At 34.6% G+C, this 19,860-nt stretch overlaps 1 protein-coding gene across 2 annotated transcripts in view; it reads left to right on the top strand.

Moving 5' to 3' along the window:
- The window catches only part of zgc:172282, a 269,591-nt gene that overhangs the window by 132,388 nt on the left and 117,343 nt on the right, over positions 1-19,860 (top strand).

The raw sequence follows: 19,860 nt of genomic DNA, 5'->3' as shown, positions 1-19,860 counted from the left end.
CGAGTTCGCGGATCAGATTAGAATGTCTGGATAAACTGATCTGAGATCGCTGCGTGTGTTATGAAGGACAGCTCTATCGATCCTCAAAATCATGATCAGCAATGCAACGATTGGCTGACGGCGCAGCAGCGTAATGACATCATCTGATTAATATTCAATTATCCATGTGAGCAAAATTACGTCAAATTAGTAGTAAACGGCTTGTTAAATATGACACGCAATAACCTTCCACATTTGTTGTGAGCTGCAGGCTTTCCACTTTCATGTGTCAAGTGTATTCATCATGTATTTTAATGCAAATCAATGTATTTAGCTCCACATTTAGAAAAGATTTTCTTTATTATAGTAGCCATTTTTTAATCGGTGTAAAGAATAACAGGTTGTTTACAAAAGTGTTTTCATATTGGTAAAGGCGTCTGCAACTTTTGTGAAGCATCAAATCACCGGCATATTAACTATCAAAACATGTTTATGACTGCTGAAATGTATTATTGCTTTAAAAAAGTCACATATTGTGCATTTCTATTATACACAATTTGTACTAAAGCAATCTAAAAAGTTCATATCAATAAGCTTTCTCTTTGCACCACCAATCTTTGTAGATTGTTTTATTAAAATGTATAACTTAATTTATTTTATTAATGGCTATAACTTTATATATATAGTTAAAAAATATGTACCATTTCCCTAAGTTTATATAACTACTACTGTAAGAAAATATCAGAATTCGGAACATACTTTTCATCTTTGCTTGAACTAAGCCAATCTAATCCTGTTTATATGAATTGAACCTGCTCCCGATCAGGTTTGATCTAGCAGAACTGTTGCTATGACAACAACTCTCGGATCAGCTTTGAAGAACGAAACGATCCTGGATCATGTCAAATCGTCAATATCCAAATCCAGCTAACTGAGTAATCCACGTACGAAGAACGGACCCCAGGAGTAAACATATTCAAGGACATGCACAGATTGGAAGCATTTATTTATTTAAATTTTTTTTTTTCATTTTTTTACATTTTTTAAAAATAGTGATGTTATATTTAAATGGTCTAAAAATACTATTGGCATGTTTCTATGGAGTGGTATGGTGTGTTACGGTTTGTTACACTTTTATGGCTGTTACCATGGCACCAAAAAGTAAACCGGACTGTACAACATTTTGGTTATCTTTTGCAAAACACAGCAAAATGGTACCAAAAAACGGAGCAAGACACACAGATGAATGCTATTAGTTTACAGATAAACATCACTAGCGCGTACTATTGGTACACTTTTGACAGAGGAAACACAAGCCTAAAAAAGGTGACCCGTAACGTATTGTACCACTCAATGAAAACAGACCATTTTCTGTGATCAGGTACACTTCATCTTCAAATACACTTGGAATGATAAACACGTCCCGATGTGTAGTAATGATAGTCTTAACTGTAAATGCCCTGAGAGCCTCTCTGCTGTTTGGAATGGATTGTTAACAACTTAGATGTATATTTCACCAGTGTTGAAGGATAATACTACACTCTATGGTTCAGCAGATCACCAGAATGTATTTTCTCTACTGTTGTTTTTGAGTTTTCTGATCCCCGGTAATAGGCTGGATGTCCTTAAGTTCATGGCCATGACAAATAGTAGTGAAGCCTTGAATAAATGTACAGAAACGAAAGTTGAGACAGACATGTCACAGATTTGAAGGAACAAAACACAGTTTGAGGTATCAAGAAGCATCATAACAAGTATTTGGTTAATCTTTAGCAAAATATCAATTGCATTTAGTTTTATTTAAATTAGGGTTGGGCCAATAGACGATACCATTGTCCATCGTCAATAGCCGACAAACTTCACAATGCCGACCCGGCATTGTGATCCATCGCCCCGTCCCACATTTATATTTATATATAACTTATTATTTGCATGTCATCTTAATAGCAATAAAGATCTTTTTATGAGCTGTGTTAAATTTTACATATAGCTCCCGCCTGCACAGCTGACAGCATTGTGAGGATTAAATAGAGGATTATACAGTACCTCTCACGCTTAAAATGTGTATATTCAGTGGCAAACACTATTACCTGCAAACCTCGTCCCCCAGACTTTACAGAGAATAGCTTTAATCATTTTTATAAAAGACTTGAAGCCACTGGAAGCCTTTTATCCACTCTTGGAAAAGTGTAAATGGTGCATTAGCATTCAGCACATGATCACTAAAAGGATGTGCCTTTATTAGTAACTGTAGGTGTTTTCTAAAACAAAATATGTCAGTGCTATTTTCATTCTCTCATCTTCAGCGCTTCACATTTTCGCGGTTGTAGCTCGTGTCATCTGAAGGCAGAAGGCATTGACTGAGTGATTGACAGCTGATTTTAACCAATCATTCTCGTTCATTAAGTCAATAAGAGGAGCACAAACGTGGGGCAAGCATTGTGGGCTTTTTTTTACTTCAGCAAGTTCACATAACAACTGTTTATTTATTCCTGAGTGCTGCGTTTGGCGTTTTTAGGTGCAAAGATGCATTCTGCATAAATGTCTCCTAAATTCGCCCACGCGTTGAGGATTTTGCAGTGAAAAGCCGTAGCATCTTTACATGTTGTTATTTCCCTCATAATAATAATAAAATAAGGAAGTTTTCATCAATCACAATACAAATTACAGTGAACTCCAAACAAAGTCCCCTTCAACAGCTGTGGGAAAAGCCATTAGAATGACCAACATCACTGTGCCTATATTCATGCCAGAGTCCCGCAGAAAAAAAAAAAAAGTGATTGACGGGTGGTAATTTGTGTGTAACTTTTATGGTTTGATTATAGATAAGGCAAAGACCATGTGGGTCAGGTAGAGAAAAGGGTGGGCTACAATTAATTAATTTGTTATGAATTAATTAACATTTAACAATTACCCCATCCCGTCTACGACGACAATGCCATCATCCATTGTGATGTTTCGCATTAGACATTGCACAATGCCAAATTGATCAGCGTCACCCAACCCATATTTAAATGCGTTGTGGTTGTGAGTGTGACCATATTGGACACAAATATGACAGCGAGCATATTAGAAGTGATGTTTTTGGTCCACATAAATTAGGCCATTATTTATTTACTTTTATTTACTTCTTTTTTTTAAATAGTTGTGCTTTTTTTTAAAGGTCTAAACACACTGTATTGCAAAATAAATGTCTTTAGAAGTTGTGGCACACCTCCTCTGATGATGCAATGCTCTGTTTACATGCCTGTAAACATCAGTGATTTAACTGTTGTTCAGGGAAAGATTACAGCGCTGGAAGAGAGAGTGTTCAGGGTTTAAATCAGTGTGGGCTGTCGAGTGTTGAATTACTGTCTCAAGAGCTGATAAGATCTTATTTGTGTGTTTGTGTGAGCAATGAAGTTTGACCTCCTTGTTTAATGGCTGAGCAAACGCATGACTCAAACTCTTTAGCTTTCAATGCTAAAACTATACATCATCATGCCTATGTTCATGCTGCATTAATATACTTAACACATGCTGTTCCGCAAAGCAAGCCTTCACGTTGTATGCACAAAATGTGATATAATATGTCAAATCTGCTTTATTTCACTATTTCATGCATTATGTATCAGATTTGTTAATGATGATTGATCTGCAAAGCACTCTGTCACATTATTGGTCATTTAGTTAAAAAGATTGGACGTTAAAGCCTTATGTAATTGTATAATCGCAACAATAAGTGAATCTGGAAGACGGGATGCGATGTGACAGCTGCAGTGTTCCTGGCAAACATTCTTTCTAAATATGATTTTGCTGAGTTTTATTTGGAGCTCATGTTGTCAAATTGTGAATCTGGTGTTCAGTGGCAGTTTTAGGTTTCTTTCGAGTTTAAATAGGCCCCTGTTTTATTTTGCTATTCAGAGCTGAAGGAACAAGTTAGACATCAATGACAAAAAAACGAGGGCATGCACAATGTGCAGTAAATAGGATGTGCAGTATCACTCCCAAACAACCAAAATAACCATATTTCAGGCAGTCGGAGTCCATTTGCATTACCACATTGCATTGCAAATCTTCAAAAGTGTGCTTTAGATTTTTATTTTTTTTTCCAAGGCCACAGGGAAGGAATTTGTAAAATGTTACATATTTAAAAGCTACATATGGAAATATTTGCCAAGTTAACACTTTTGGGAATATATGTTCAACGCCTGGAGTGTAAGGTTTGGCAATAATTGAATGCAGCTGCTAATAAACCTACAGTACAGACTATCACATTCACAGAGCATTCAGTAGAGAAGAATATTTAGAGTGTTAATTAAATCTGCCTCATATTTTGGAACTTTATAGAAATTCATCAATAAAGGCCTTTTTCACCTTAAGTAACCTTTTAGTAAAATATTTTTTGGAGTAAAATCAAGTTTACATTGGTGAAAGGAGCAAGGAATGACACTAGAAGAAGACAAGAGTTTGAAAATGAAAAGACACAGGAGTTGAAGGATTGATAGGGCTCTTTGGGGGACCTGGTGGACATAAAATGACTGAGGTGTACCTGTTGACAGTGAAGGTCCCAGAAAAACTGTATGGATGTCAATCCAGTGTGACACTGTATGCTTGTTTATATATGTGAGGTGACTCTGCTGGCTTTTAGTTACCGAAGTGACAGTGTGGCAGACTAGGGCAAAACAAGAGGTAATAATACGGATCAAAGCAGAATCAGAAGGTTGGAACAACCCAGTGGAGCTGAAGGATCGAAGGGCTGAGGTGCAAGCAGAAGCAGTGGCCTGAAAGTTTACTCCAAAAACAGAGTTTGTTTTTATTGATGCATTGTGATTCTTTCTATAGCAATTTTAAGATGATACTCAAAATTTTAGAATTGATTGTGTTAAAAATAATGAAAATGTGCATGGGCGCAAGCTAGCAATAGAAGAACAGCAGGTATTGACAGACCCATGTACATAATGTATGATGTCAAGTCTGCTTAATTTAGAAAAAGATAGAGAAAAGTAAAGTTTTTAAAGATGCAGCACAGCACTGCTCTTCTTGTCTTGTCTGAGACCAGCTTTAGAATCCCTACAGAACTAAACAATGCATACAGGGTTGCATTAATGTGATACATGGACACTGACTACAACATAATTGTATGTCACTCGTGGCTTGTGTTCTGCAAATGCAGACTGTGAATGAAAGTGAAAGTGTTGTCAATGAATGAAGCATTGTGAACTATTATGTTTTGCATCTAGTTTTCTGTGGCTCTGAACAAAAAGCAGTTTCAATTCAATTGTCATATTTATTTTTATTTATTTATTTTTTCTTTGAAGACATTTTTTTTTCTTTCTTAAATAGTTATAAGCAAACTTAAATAAATGTAATGCTCTCTTTTTGGATTAAGAATTGGCTGTTCTCTTTGTAATGTTATGATGTTTCAATGTTACATGCAGAGCTTGTTCAAGCTGAATATATATTTGTTTCTGTAGACTATCGAAAGACGTTGTTCTGTAGATTATATATATATATATTGTTTTGTAGACTATCGAAAAATTAAACAGCTTAAAGGGGCTAATAATTTTGACCCTAAAATGGTTTTTAAAAGACTAAAAACTGCTTTTATTCTAGCCGAAATAAAACAAATAAGACTTTCTCCAGAAGAAAAAAATATTATCAGATCTACTGTGAACATTACCTTGCTCTGTTTAAAATAATTTGGGAAATATTTAAAAAAAGACAAAAAAACATTAAATGGGGGCTAAAAATTCTGACCTCAGCGTGATAAATGCCATTTTTTGACATTTAGATTTTATTATTGGAAATCACTGTTTAGATGTACCTTATTTTATGTGTGAATTGCTGCCATTAACAACATTTAAAAATGTACAGTTTAGGCCTACTACAAAATGTATTTTTTCACAAAACGCGATATCCGCTGGACCAGTTTCTTTACTAAGTGCAATATAACAGTTATAGAACGCTCAGGATGCTGCTCGAGCTCATCCCCTGGGAAGAGAGTAGCCGCCGGTGAAGTGCTCATAGATTTAGCGATAGAAGATTTAGCCTTCAACTTCACAAAAATGTATAAAAACGCTACAAAAGTGGACCAGAACAAAATACTTCTGCATCTGTCAACAATACACAAATGCAGCAGGAAACGAGTCTCCGCTAATGTCAAAAGGAAGGCCAGGGAACACTCTTTTTTCCTGCTCTCCTCCCCATCACATCACCTGTCTGCAAGGCGATTTCTAAGTGTCCTTTGTACGTTTATTTTTAAAATAATTTCTTACATGAAGATTTATTTATGCGGAAGCACCTATTATTTATAGCCTAACCTCACCCTAATTCGTGTTGTTGATTTATTATAAGGGAACATAAAGGCCGGCCACAAGTTGTTATGGAGAAAAATAAAATGTTTTGCTTTTCACAACATTCAATAAATAAGCTTTTAGTAGGCTATTATTATTATTACAGTGAAATAATTCTTTAAATATGAAGGGGCGAGGCGAGCTTGTGTTGCGGACTCTGACACCACGGCTCCGCCCGCTCTGATCATACAGGTTTGGTTTTCAACAGCGGTGTGAAGGAGCCACCCTCCACTCTTTCTGTAACAAGCTACAAGTTGTTTATCTAACTAACTTAATCTTACTTATCAAACAAAACATTGATTAACTAGCTTTTCTTAATGGTTTTACTGTAGTAAAATATAGCATAAGGTGGATTTATAGTGTTTGCAAAAAAAAATTAAAAAATAAATAAAATAATTAATTAGTTAATTAAAAAAAAGTTATGTTATGTTGTGTTGTGGACGTTCTGGCCAAAACTAACTCAGAATCGTATTATTATTAATAAATATTTGTATATACTATTCCATATATTTATGATGTATAGTTTTTAAACTAATTTAAGATGTTTGACAATGTTAAGATTAACATGTTGCATTTTGGCTTGGTTTTTGACTTATTTATGAACTATTTATGGGCATAAAATTAAAAAAAAAATTATTCTAGACTTGAAAATATTGTGTTCCTGGCCTTCACTGAGCTCAAGTAATAGTTTATTCTACAAAAATTGTGAATTAACTTGACTGTTGATGTCTTAAATAATAATGTCAAACAACCAACATTTTTCAAAATGGATATATCTCGTTTTGCATCGAAACTCTTCATATGAGCAATTCCATGCAAATGTCAAACTTGCCATGAAAAGAAATTTATTTATTTTACAACAAAATAGCGAAACCATTTCTACATTTTTGCATAAGCAAGTATTTACAAATACTTAAAAATGTCAGTTGTTCAAAATTACTATCAAATTGGTTTTAAAATTAATGTCAAATTGGTCAGTGTTTTCAAACTACTGTATTTCATTTACCGAAGTCACAGAAGTGTAAATGTCACATCCATAACGGAGAGATGTCACATCCATAACAGGGCTTTTTCCTCATAAATGCATAAAAAAGTTAAAGGGCCATGAAACCCCTTCGTTTCAGCAGGGTGTTTTCACACCTCTACTTTGGAAAAAGTCAGAAAAGTGGGCGTGTCTAGCTGTTTAGGGGGAGGGTCGGAGGAACTGAAGTAGGAGGGTGTGGGAGTGTCTATTTGGGCACACGCGAGTTTTAGTCAAAATACACACAAGAGGAATTGATGGTGTTTAACCTACATGGACATCTGTAGTCGAATTATTTGCCAAATTATTAAATGTTGGACTTTAACTGCAGTTTTGCTCTTTCATTCAGGGAATTCATTCATGCCCCTCGCGACAAACGAGATATTTGATTCGAGGAACTGCTCTAAGCGTGTATTTTTCATGCAATTTTTGATACCGCACGGCGAATGAGAGAAAAAAAAACTTCGCATTTCCTGGAAACTTAGATGCACACGGCAGGTAGCGTCAGAAAGCCGCGTGTGTTATTCCGGTCACAAAATGCGGTGCTAACATGTTTGCACTCAGTGCAATAGTTAACTTAATTTGATACGAACAAACTGAATAAACAAAGAGCACTGGTCGCTCACTTACCAAATCTGTAGAGACAGGACAACCCCCAGCAACTAGAGCCGCGTCTTTATGAAGAGAAGACTACAAGCGAATCCGGATTTCAGCGTTTGCAGATGAGAACAGCTCTCAGGTAAACAATAATCCCCCTTAGACACGTAAGTTATTGTTGTCGAGCGTCGCGTACACTGTTAATCCACACGTGATCCAGATGAGCTCTCACAGAGAGAAAATGAAAACAAAACTTAATGGCAGAAACCTATGAAAGCAACACTTCACGCTTGTTTTGCCAACACAACGTGGCGTCTCTGTGGTGTAAACACGGTGACACTAATGAATATTAATGAAGTTGCACAATAGAGCGCACTGATTGGTTTGAACCAAGCCTTACTCATGCATTAATGCATCACACTGTAAGACGTAATAAGACTCACTCTGGCACAGATGCCCAGTCTGCACACTGGAATACAACGCTATTATGTCATGACCGTGACGCAGCTTCAAAAATTAGTTTCAAACAAGAAGTACGAATTTGCTTGAAATAACGCAAAAACAACCAATTTACACTTTTTAGTGAAATATAGGTGTCCTAATAGTGTTTTTAGCAGTGTGGGACACATATACGACTGTAAACAGCTCAAAAAATGTGTTTTGGTGTTTCGTGACCCTTTAAATAAAATAATCAATCTTTTTTGTTCTATAGCCAACTCTGATCCTTTTGATTAGCATTATTTTTAATGTTTTAAAAAGTATGACTTATACTGTAAACGCTCATACTTTTGGTCAATCCATATTGCATGTTTATTTCCCTTATTTAAAATAAAAAAAAGTACAGATTGATATTTTTTCTGATCTTATAACTCTATAAACAAATGTTTCAATATAATCTTAACATATACCTCATATGTGAATTTATGTTTTGAGTTTTTACTGCAAATGTCACATCCATAATGTTGGAATTGCTATATAAATAGATAAAGAATAGAATAGTAAGGAATAGTTTTGGTTTCGTTCTTCATGGATGTTTGAATTTTTAACATGAGAGTGGCCTCTGGCATTTCAGAGGATATTTACTATGGATCACACAACTGTGCTTCACTGACAAGATGACATGACAATCAGAAATTTGCATTTCAATTAATCATTCAGCTCTACTAGAGAGCCATTGTCCGGCGGATTTTTGATCCAACCTTGATAAAAACTCATCTGCCAGCAGCCTTTCAGTAGCCCTCAAACATTGATTAACTTGCTAATGCCTTTGATTAAGCAAGTGATGGGACATGTCTAGGTATAGTTAACGATATGTGGCAGGGCAAAGGGTGCACAGACCCAAAATGAAGCAGATGAACTGACTGGGCAAGTTGGAGTCAGATCTTGAGCTCTGTGGTGAAGCCTGGGGATCGGTCTTACAGAGCTGTTAAAGAGGAGACTTTACAGAGAGCCAGAGAGGTGGAGGCAGTCCACAGTAAGGGGATAGCTCAAGAGCTGTTCAACATGGTGGAGTAGGAGAGGAATGGACAGAGCCAGCAAGTGACTAGGAGGTCACCTGGAGGATCAGTTGGTAGACTTTTTGAACAGATTTCCACGGCCAGAATAAAGCTGCCTCTGTTGAGAAGCTGATGAGATGACACTCCTCCGCTTTTTCTTGACGACACCATAATCAATAGCATGCACTCCAAGCAAGGTCTGACAGTTTTCTCCAACCTTGGGCCAGATGCGATAGCTCTACCTTCATCATCATAGGTGTCTCTCTTGGTTATTCAGTGGACATCCACACAAAGTCAGAGCTTTCCCTTGTCCAAACTTGTATTCCCTCATAAAACAATTAATAAAATAGCAATTGAACAAAACAATATATATATTTAATATTTAATAATAAAAATTGAACTTTCCAAATCGGCAATTGGTTGATCGGAAGGTTTTCTGGCATGTCAAACATTTAGCTTGGCTAAAGTGAGGGAATTGGATGCGTGAAAACCATCAGACACACACTTCCATGTTCCCTGTGGAGCATTGGTGCAATATTATTGAATATATTCCAGAACGCACATGAACAATTAAATGTGTATGTGTATTCTGTTCACAAAATATTTGGTGTGGTTTTTCATTTTTTTATTTTCAATAGGCTTCTAATTCTAATTGGGTGGCATAAATACACCATTTACTGCTTTACCATAGACAAAAACAAACTAGAAGATGCGTTTTTTCTGTGCTGATTTCGTAGGTAGTGTGAGCACAAAAACTTTGAGCATTGCCTTTAGAGTAGAAGTCAATACCTTGCTGAAATTGTACGCCTGGCCTAAAATGCAATGCCGGTGTATTCATTTTTGCTTAACAAGATTTTGTTTGCGCTTCACAAATTTACATTTGTCAGTTTGGCACAAATCTCCCATGGGCGGGAGGTTTACCTGCAATCTTTTCTGATTGGTTTTGTTCGTTCAATTTGGCACAAATCTAATTCCATAATATACAGCTAACCATGTTTCTGTGTGTACAAGATCTCAGCCTGGATCCATACCAACACAGGTGTTTTCATCAGTTTGGCCATTTGTCCACACAAAAACGCAGTTACAGCTGATTGTAACCAAAACTTTCTGAAAACTCAAGTCAGGGTGAACATTTTCAACAGGGTGAACAGTGTGGTTGTGAGGCCACTAAGTTTTTGCGTCATGACCAGTGTTGTGTAAGTTATTAAATTGCTAAAAAAAAAAAGAAAAGCTGCCATTAATATAGTATTTTGGTAGGTTTTTTAACAAAAGCTAAAAAAAATAAAAAAATAAAAGTAAACATGTACGTTTATACATCATCCTCAATATTATATATAGCATTCCTTCATCCTCAATACTTTTTTGGTGGAGAAATACTAATTAAATTGATTACAAATGCTACTGTATTAATTTATTAATTTATAGTTTCATTCATTTGATTTTCCCACTTCAATACTAACATCTCAACTCTGGCCACTAGGAGCACTCCCTGCATCCCCTTATAAACCCTGCCTATGATCAGACCCAGACTATTACACAATCTTACAGTCACTGAGAAAAGCAACGGTAATATTTCCAAATCCGCAAAGAAAGCTATCTTCAAAAAGGCAGCATATATCTTTAAATAATTTTTCTTATCACATCAAAGAAAGTGGCCTAGAGGGACAGCTGCATGCAGTGGCGCTGAATAGAGGCCTGTCTCTGAGAGTATGGTGCCGCTTTTCCTGTCTCCATCAAAACACTCTTTTGAAGAGCTGCCCAGTTCTGCAGGAGCCTTGCTCAAAAGGTCACGGCCAATTACGTGTTTCTGTATGTGTTGTTGTTTGTGTGTTTTCTCTTCCTGCCGCACTTTGCGTAATAAAGAGCTCTTTAAGACTGCCCTCTGTAATTCACATTGGGTCATCAAACCAAGCTGCCACTTTTCGTTGTTTGCTTGTTTGACCCAGCTTTACCTTTTTATGGCTGGGTTTGGAGTTTTAAAGTTACCTTTACTGACATTTAGAAATGGACAGAATTGAAGCCTTTGCCTGAGCTATCAACAAAACTTTGTAAATAGACATTTTAAAACTTATTTAATTTTAGCAAGTTACTAAGAAAATACTTTGATATAGTATATAAAAACTATAGTTTTAAATAGTATATGTTTTTATTTAGCACTTTACTTACTAGAACTAATGCTAACTAAATTACTCGCTGCTGCTTTTCAGCTGAATACATGAAAATAAATACAAATATATATTTTTTTAAAGTTATTGTTCCTAAATTCTAATAAACTAAATGGCCATTGAGAAAGACACAATTAACTAGTTAATTAACGGTGGCGGGAAACACAAAGCAGGGCTGAATTGTGACACTGACTGACTGACTGAATATACAGTGGGGAAATAAATATTCAACACACCTTTGTTTTGAGAAAACATATTTCTAAGAATGCTGTTGACTTTTTGGGCTCTATTTTGATGGTCCATGCGCAAAATGGAAAGCGCAGGGCGCAAACGCATTCAGGGCGTGTCATAATCCATATTTTCTAATAAAAGGATGGGAAAATCTGCTTTGCGCCGTGGCGCATGGTCTAAAAGGGTTGAGTTTATTTTCTTAATGAGTTATAGGTGTGTTTTGAGAATAAACCAATCAGAGTCTCAGTTCCCATTACCTTTAAGAGCCAGCTGCGTCGCGACATAAGCGCATTCGCTATTTACAAGACGTAAAGTAAGTTCACTTTCGCTTTTCCTCTAGTGGATAGGGAAACCTTTACGCACAGACATCAATTAACCTAGAAATAATTAATTTTGTTGGTTAAGCACAAAGATTTGTTTCAAAACTATTTCTAAATTCAGTTCTTATTTCCAGCAAACGAATAAATGAACAATAATATTGAAGTGTGGTCAAAATACTGAGTTATTTCCAAATCACCTGCTATGCCCCAAATGGTCTAAAACCTGACAGGTGGACAAATCTAAGCTTGTTTTAAACCTTTAAAATAAAACAAATATAAATATGGATATAATAAATAATACTGCTAATAATAATAACATTATACAAAAGCAAATTGAATGAACTGAAAAAGCCCCCAGAAAAGCAGTTTTTAAATTCATGGAGGCTAGAAATTAATATGTTTTGTAATATTTTAATAATTTATATTTATGTCCTATGTATATCATTATTATATATATATTATATATATCATTAATATATTATATATTTTTCATATGTAAAGATATTTGCGTATTGCTCTACAGCTTGTGTGTAGTGTGTAAGCCGAGACCGACTTTGTTCTGGTCTAAAGAACAGACTATTTACAGTTTCTCAAAATAACAACGCACCAAAACACGCCTGCTTTTTTAAACCAGAACGTCTATTGGTACACATATGAGCGCAAATGCATTTACTATTTAAACAGTGTGGCGCAATGCCTCAAAATGACCCTTGCGCTGAGCTGAAAGTAGCAAATAACAATTGTGTTGCGCCTTGCACCACATTGCGCCGGATGTATGATAGGGCCCTAAATGTTCACCAGATGTTGGTAACAACCATAGATATCCATATATGAAATGAAAACAAATCTAATTAGCAGAGATGTATAAAGTACTAGAGACCCAGACTTAAGTAAAAGTACAAGTGCTCTATCAAAAAAGTAAACTAATTAGTGTGGTCTAAAATCAGGCATTTAAGTTTCATTGTCCCACACCTGTTACATTATTAATGTATTATAATATATTTATATTAATATATTTGTTTTTGGTTTCTACAAAATAAATATTGGCCATTTTCATTTAGCTTAATGTGATATCAAAAGCTTAACATAGCACAGAAAATGATGTTTTAACCTTAGACATAAAACATTTTACTAGGTACTGATGGATATAAAATGAAAAACAACATTTTTTAATCAGGCAATCTATCAGCTCTCTTAGCATAATTTAGCTAATCAGGATCCCAACAGGAAGTAAAGATGCTTCGATTTAAAAAGGAGCTCAAGTTTTACCTCCTACAATCATTTAAATGTGCAATGTTTATGTGCACCTGCTCCCATGTTCATTTATTCAGCATCCTGCAGTGTGACCTTTACCAAAAGTATAGAGATTTTCAGCACTAATAAGCATAATGTAGGGTAAAGCTAGACTTATGTGTGTGGACATTAGCATATGAAACTATAAGTGTTGGCAGCAACATGTCAGAACAGTTTAGTGTGACAGCAGTCTCCCGCAGTGCAGGACTTGTAAAATGTGTAATAACCCAAGAATTACTTCTTCAGTCAGCATTTGAATAGATTTATGAATGTGTATATGTATGTATATATATATTTTTTTTCATATAAATTAACAGACTATCAAATATGTATTCACAGAAAATATTAATATTAGGCAGTCAATGTAGGCACATAAACAACTGCACATTGATCTATCAATATGTATTCATTTATGTGTTTGCTCAAATTAGTTTTATTGCCACTGCAGTTTGTTGACGGATGGATAAATGAATGGATGGATTCCATGTTTGTTCATTTGTTCATTCATTCATTCATTCATTCATTCATTCATTCATTCATTCATTCATTCATTCATTCATTCATTCATTCATTCATTCATTCATTCATTCATTCATTCATTTTTATATATGTTTGTTTACTAACGCATTCATAAAGTGAGTTAATTAATGAAATAAAAAAATCCTATTGAATAAGTATTCTTTTGAGTTTATTAATCATTTAATTCATTAATTATTTAATTTTCTCATTCACTTTGATCCATCCATTCATTTACCGAATGTATGATTTACTTATTAAAATAATGTTATCTGCTTGTTTTCTGATTGCTTTTTTAAAGTTTTCACTCTTTCATTCATTTACTCAGTTAATTAATTATGGGATAAACAATTTGCATTGAAAGGATTGTTCTCATTGTGCGCTTGTTTATGCGTTCATTTATTACTTTGCTCACTCATTCTGGGTTGGGGATATTTATTTATTTATTTATTTACATATATATATATATATATATATATATATATACTTAATTTTTTTTTTACTTTATAAAGTATTGTTCTTTGCTTGTTTCTTTAATCATTTGTTCATTCACTCGTTCATTCAGTTATGAAATAAACCATGTTGTTTGTTTATATTATGAATGTATTAATTCATTGATTCATTAACTAGGAGATCGATGATTTGCATTGTAAAGGATAGTTCTTTTTGTTTGTTCAACTAATTAGGAAATAAATTATTTATTGGATAGAGTATCATTCTTTCATTAATTTTCCTTTCGGCGTAGTCCCTTTATTAATCTGGGGTCACCACAGCGGAATGAACTGCCAACTTATCCAGCTTATGTTTTACTCAGCGGATGCCTTCCAGCTGCAACCCATCACTGGCAAACATCCATACACACTCATTTACACACATACACTACGGACAATTTAGCTTACCCAATTCACCTATACCTATATGTCTTTGGACTTGTAGAAGAAACCGGAGCACCTAGAGGAAACCCATGCAAACACAGGGAGAACATGCAAACTCCACATAGAAATGCCAACTCAAGCCAGCCGAGAAACAAGTTTTAAATAACTAATCATTATTTAACTATAGATATTCTTGTTAGCTTGCTTGTGATTAATTGTGTGATTGATTGATTGATTGATTGATTGATTGATTGATTGATTGATTGAGAGGAGTTGAGCTCACTGCCTTTGTGCCCTCACTTCAATTGCACAAAAACCGTCAGACACACACTTCTGGGTTCACTGGGGTGCATTGGTGCAGTATTATTTAATGATTCATCATCTATTAATATTAATTATTTATTTAAACATCCATCTGTTCACTCAAACATCCAGTAAATCATAAAATAAACAATTTACTTTTTTAAGTATTGTAATCATTATGTTTATTTATTCGTTCATTCATTGATTTGTTCAGTTATTTAGGAAATTAATATTTTACTTGGTTTTGTTTGTTATCCTTAGCAAAGGATTGCCATCATATGTTTTAAGTAATTAAATATTTATTTAATTATTCAATTTATTAATTTGATTAGTTTGTTTGTAGATTCATTTAGTAGGGACATATCTGCATTGTTATTTTTTATGTATATAGGTTTTAATTTATGCAAGCGTATGTTAAAGGGAAATATCACTGTAGCTTCTTTCTTATTTCTTTTTTTCTTTTTGTATTTGTTTATGTGATTATTTGAAGAAATTCTCATTCTAGACCATATGACAGGATACAAATCTTTAAAGCAAAAATTGAGTTACATATACTGTTTTCTTCTTCTTTATAAAACCCTATTTATTTAATATTATATTTTAATGTTTAGTATCATATGTGCATAAATATGAAATTGTTAACATTTTTTAAACCATTTTCAACCTGTGCTACAAGTGCTATGAAATAAATGTTTACACCTTCAGCTCAATACAGAGCTCCTTCTATCGATCACCACAAGCAAAACAAATGAAAAACCTTACTCTAGAACTGGCCTGGTGAATCAGACAGGTTAACTGATATTGGCTCATTTACTCTCATTAATAAAAGCCTCTGGAACTTTATAGACCACTAAAACAAATGTTATCACACTGGAAACAAGTCTGCAAATCACACACGCACATGCTTCAGTGACGGGAAATCAGGACATCAGGATTCTGACATTATCTCCAGATCCTTCAGGTTGTGAATCAGAAAACTACAGCTATAGTGAGCATCTGCAGTAAATGAGGCCTACAGCAGCTAGTGGGGCTTTGATAAATTCTGTGGACTCGGAAACAGTGGAAATGGTAAACTGCTGTTTTCTGAATGCATTATGTTCTCAGAACATCTGTTTTGGCTCAAAGAATAATGTTTCTGTTGTCTATCATTAGTTTTGTTCCCATCCACCCAATTTTACACGCATTTTAGGATGTTCCATAGAAAATAACTGGTTAAAAACATCAAGATGTGCTTAAATCATGATTAGGAATAAAAGAAAATATATCTGCTCGGTTCAGTCAGCTGATTTGTTTTGGCTCATAATAAAATATGTGTATAAACCTTGAAGCACCAAGCTTATGCTACTAATTTGAAATCAATAAATGCTATGTATGAGCAAATATTTTATATATATATAAAACATAGACATATTTATTAGCGCCCCTGAATTATGAGTGCCCCTTTTTATTTTTTACCCAATTTCTGTTTAATGGAGGGAAGATTGTTTCAGCACATTTCTAAGCTTATTAGTTTTAAAAAAAAATATTTCTAATAATTGATTTATTTTATATTTGCCATGATGAGAGTAAATAATATTTTACTTGATATTTTTCAAGACACTTCTATACAGCTTAAAGTGACATTTAAAGGCTTAACTAGGTTAATAAGGTGAACTAGGCAGGTTAGGGTAATTAGGCAAGTCATTGTATAACGATTGTTTGGTCTGTAGACTATCGAAAAAAATAATTAGCTTAAAGGGGCTAATAATTTTGTCCCAAAAGCAGTTTTTAAAAAATTAAAAACTGCTTTTATTTTAGCCAAAATAAAACAAATAAGATTTTTTGCAGAATAAAAAATATTATCAGACATACTGTGAAGATTGCCTTGCGCTGTTAAACACCATTTGGGAAATATTTAAAAAAGAAAAAAAAATCAAAAGGGGGCTAATAATTCTAGTCTATTTTTAAGGGAACCAATCACGCCAGTTGCATTTCTAGGTTGTTTCACGCAAGGAAATGGGAGTGTGCACGCGTTTTAAACAATCAATTCTAAGATCGCATGTACATGCATATTTGGCCATATTTATTGTTGAACCCTGATTTTAAGAAAACTATAATTTATTATTATTTATTTTTTCAACCAGCTAAAGTGGCTAGTGGCGGTGCCTGTCTAACCCTACACAAAATCTACACACATTTGGCCGGTTGGAGGGTGTAAATGTCAAGCCCTGATTGTATTTATGTTTCATGTGTAGTGTCTAAATTGGAGACACTACATTTTTGAAATGATCCTTACAGGAGTAAAACACCAGTTTGTACGCTTATTTAATAAGCTACGTTTACATTTTTTTACTCGTCTCTTCATTTACTTCCAATGCACTTGCACTTCAATCCCAATATCCCGTCTTTCTTTCACTCTCTGTATATCGCTGAACCATTACACTCACTATTTTTGGAGCGTTTGCCCCTCTTCATTTTTAACATAACGCTGTGATCCTAGTTTGTCCTCGCTTAGCTGCATAATGTTCCAATCCCAAAAAAGTACCTTGACACTGCAATCCTAAATTTAAGTTGCAATCTGTCTTTGTGCTGCATGCTGCTTTCTAATTTTTATCACATTTGTAAAATGAATATTGTTTTGTTAAAGTGAATTGTTATTTAGTTAATGTAGCATGGACAGCCACAACTAAAATATATACCTTTTTACATACTTTAAAGTCTATGTGTGTGTGTGTGTGTGTGTGTGTGTGTGTGCAAAAGTATGCAAAAAATGGCAACAGCTGCAGTAAATGAGGCCTGACGCAACCAGTGTTATTGTGATAAATTCAGAAAACTTGGAAAGAGTGGAAATGCCTGGCGAGCTGCTGTTATTTGAATGCATTATGCACTCAAAGCATCTGTTTGGGCTCCAAAAAGTGGCTGTTTTTGTGGATCGCCATTGTGTTGATATAATTCAGATCATTGTTCAATGCGGAGAAGCAAACCACAGGCCCACTGTTAAGATAAAATGCCTGATAATGGGATGTGAATAATGCACTCTCTGTTTTGGATAGTCATAGCAACATGAACTAATGGGCGTAATTGTACCCGAGGTGAATGATTGCAGGAGAGCTGATATCCAGAGTGAAATAAAGGATGTGTCTCTGTTGGGCTCTGAGATTTTTTTATATTCATATCTAAAACTGTTGCCTCGCCCTAACCCCAAACAAACAAAAAAAAAAAGTCATTACAGCATTTTTATGGTAATTAATCTTCAAATAAGCTAACCATGTTTGTTATTTTATTTTTTTATATGTGTATTATTTTTATTGTTGATAATCAATCAATAATGAAGTCTGTGGACAACTTTAAATTGAATCAGTCTGTGTCTCGCGTTGATAGAACAATCATGAATTTTGGAAAGATAATATTCCCATAACTTATCTGATATCTCTGTATTTAGCTCTTTCTCCCACTCTTTCCCAATTTTGTCAGTGTTTGAATAAACCTCATCTAATAATAGGTTATAGAAAAAAGAGACAGTACCTTTTCCTATTGGGTTGTGTTTTATTATATTCTGAAGTGTCTGGTGTATGGATATATTTTCAAAACCAGGAAAATTTTTACTAGTAAAATCCCCTATTTGTAAATATCTGAAAAACTCAAGGATTGAAGATCATATTTTGATTTTGACTGACTAAATGAGCCAAATTTATTATCAACATATAAGTTTTTTATATGTAATAATATTTTTATTTGTGTGAAAATAAGCTAACCACGTTTAAAATTCTTTTAGGCAACCACTGTTGTTTTTCATTTTATGTATTAATTCTTTTTTTTTTTTTTTTTTTCAGTGAAAAAGGTCTCACCCGACTGCCTACACTGTGCCAAATTAAATCCATTGCCATTTTTAATTGAAAATCTTTGTACTGTTGTATCTTTGGTGCAGTTCACAATTTACATTTATTTATTTACATTTATACAAATCATGTAGAGTTTGTAAACTCATGTATGTCCTCAAAATTCTACACATAATACCCCATGATGATAATTTGAAAAAAAAAGTTTTTGAAATTGTTGCAAATTTATTAAATATTAAATACCTGAGAAATCACATGTACAGAAGTATTCACAGCCTTAGCTCAATGTTTTGTTGATGCACCTTTGGCAGCAATTACAGCCTCAAGTCTTTTTGAATGTGATGTCACAAGCTTGGTACACCTATCCTTGGAATTTTTTGCCCATTCCTCTTTGCGGTACCTTTCAAGCTCTATCAGGTTGGTTGGGAAGCGAGGGTGTACAGCAATTTTCAGATCTCTCCAGAAATGTTCAATAGGATTTAAGTCTGGGCTTCAGCTGGGCCACTCAAGGACATTCACTGAATAGTTGTGAAGCAACTCCATTGATATTTTTGCTGTGTGATTTGGGTCATTGTCCTGCTGGAAGATGAACCGTCACCGCAGTCTGAGGTCATTGCAGTCAAGAGCCCTCTGAAGCAGGTTTTCATTCAGGATATCTCTTCACATTGCTGCATTCATCTTTCCCTCTATCCTGACTAGTTTTCCAGTTCCTGCTGCTGAAAAACATCCCCACAGCATGGTGCTGCCATCACCATGCTTCACTGTAGGTATGGTATTAGCCTGGAGATGAGCGGTGTCTGGTTTTCTTCAAAGGTAAATCTTGGCATTCAAGTTCAATTTTAGTCTCATCAGACAAGAGAATTTTGTATTCTCATGGTCTAAGAGTCCTTTAAATGCCTTTTGGCAAATTC

This window comes from Danio rerio, chromosome 15, assembly GCF_052040795.2.
Source record: "Danio rerio strain M-AB ecotype USA chromosome 15, GRCz13ab, whole genome shotgun sequence".
Taxonomy (NCBI): Eukaryota; Metazoa; Chordata; class Actinopteri; order Cypriniformes; family Danionidae; genus Danio; species Danio rerio.
This window is presented reverse-complemented; position numbering and strand designations above follow the sequence as displayed.